We start from the raw sequence: 2,311 nt of genomic DNA on the forward strand, positions 1-2,311 counted from the left end.
CTAGATATCACCGGGGCGTATGACAACGTTAATCAGGAAATTTTGTGGGATATATTGAAGGAAGTGGGCATAGGTGACGACTGTGTACAGCTTTTGAGGGAAATATACCGAGGAAATACAGTTTGTATAGAATGGGAAGGAATAAGTAGCAAGGACAGCGTTGAAATTAGCAAGGGGCTGAGACAGGGATGCCCTTTGTCCCCGCTGTTATTCATGCTGTACATGGCGAGGATGGAAAAAGCGCTAGAAGGTAGCAACATTGGATTTAATTTGTCACACAAACAGGTCGGAGCGATGGTTGAGCAGAAGCTTCCAGGTCTATTTTATGCTGATGATATTGTCTTATTTGCGGACAGTCAAGATGATATACAGCGACTGGCAGATATATGCGGAAGGGAGTGTGAGGCTCTAGGACTAGGATTTAGTGCAACAAAATGTGGATTGATGGTATTCAATGATCACGGAGACCATACGGTATTAATACAGGGCCAAAAAATACCGAGGGTAAGCGAGTACAAGTACCTCGGAGTATGGGTAAATGAGGGGGATAGATATATGGAGGTACAAGAGAAAGCATCGGTAGCAAAGGGAAAGAGGAATGCTGCAATTATGAAGCACAGAGCTTTATGGGGATACAATAGGTACGAGGTGCTTCGAGGGCTGTGGAAGGGTGTGATGGTTCCGGGGCTTACATTTGGGAACTCAGTGGTGTGCATGAAGTCAGAGGTGCAATCAGGAATGGATGTAAATCAAAGGACGGTGGGCCGCCTCGCGTTGGGCGCTCACGGGAAGACGACAAATGAGGCGGTGAAGGGTGATATGGGATGGACAGGCTTTGAAGTGAGGGAAGCGCAGAGCAAAATGAGATTCGAAGAGAGGCTGCGGAAAATGAAGGAGAGTAGATGGGCAGAGAAGGTTTTCAGGTATTTGTATAGAAAAAGCGTTGACACGCAGTGGAGAAAAAGAACTAGGAGGCTCACCAGTGAATATACGGCTGGCAGTGCGGGCGATATGGCAACAAGGAGCATTAAGCGGAAGGTCAGAGAGGCGGAGAGGACTTATTGGATGACAGCGATGGAAAAGAAGCCGGCTCTGAGTAACTACCGAAAAGGAAAAAACGAAATAAGGAGGGAAAGGTTTTATGATAATTCAAGGGGAAGCGCTTTACTGTTTGAAGCAAGGTCGGGCTGCCTTAGAACGCGTAGTTATAAAGCGAGATTTAGTAACGAACAAGAACAATGTACATGCTGCGGGGGAACTAAGGAAACGATGGAACATGTACTGATTGAATGTGGCGATATTCACCCAGGTATACGTGTGGGCACGAGTCTACATGAAGCCTTGGGTTTTAGGGACAACAATGGAAAGCTGAACACGTCCGCGATAGAAATAAGTAAGAGACGGTTAGAGTATTGGTGGCAGAAAAGTAGAGATAAAGAACAAAAATAAATAATGGGGGAAAAATAAGGTCATTCTGCCTTAAGAGGCAGAGAGATGGACCGTGAATTTATATTTTTTGGTATAATAACATAGATTTAATCAATGTAGATAAGGTATTAGGCCAACATGAAACAAGGAAGCTTTTTTTTTTTTTTTTTTCTTCGAGCCTGGTGGCAGACATGTCACCGCCCCGTTTTAAAGGGGACGCTCATAGCATCCATCCATCCAGCAGCGCCGCTAAGCGTTGCTTGGGAAGCCTATACCTGGTGGTCCTTGCAATAGCTGTTTAATGTAAAATAAGTGGCCACTATTGGACCTTTTACGCATTCATGGCTAGATGCTACAGCCTCGGCAGCGGACAGCGAGACTTCAAAGGAAAGCCTTACCCTAGACTGCAATTCCTTTTAACGCGATAGCGTTAGAGAGCTCGTGTCGCAGAAATTCCGCCGTCGGCGTCGGCACCGTTGGTTGTGAGCGAAAAATTGTCCGTGAGCGAAAATCGAGAAAGAAGCAAATGAAATAAAGATTTAGATTTTCGGTCCCATTGAAGATCGAACCCGGCCGTTCGCGTGGCAAGCAAGTGTCCTACCACAAAGCCACGATGTTACTTGCAGCTGCTTCGGAAAAAAACACTACATAAATGCCATGTAGTGGAAGGAGTCTCCTTAACGCATTTTGTTCGACAGGTGTCACGACGAAACCGAGCCCATTCGGCGATTTGTAGGCGCATTTGGGAGGCCATCAAACTAGGTCGAAAAAGGCCGGGATAGACGTCAGACTCTGCCCAGGCAGCGCTGCGAAAAACACCGCCACCAGCGCCCTCATCGTAGCCCTGGCACTAACTGGGTAGTGCAAAGAGAGCCGCCCGCAA

Source organism: Rhipicephalus sanguineus, chromosome 8, assembly GCF_013339695.2.
Source record: "Rhipicephalus sanguineus isolate Rsan-2018 chromosome 8, BIME_Rsan_1.4, whole genome shotgun sequence".
Lineage (NCBI taxonomy): Eukaryota > Metazoa > Arthropoda > Arachnida > Ixodida > Ixodidae > Rhipicephalus > Rhipicephalus sanguineus.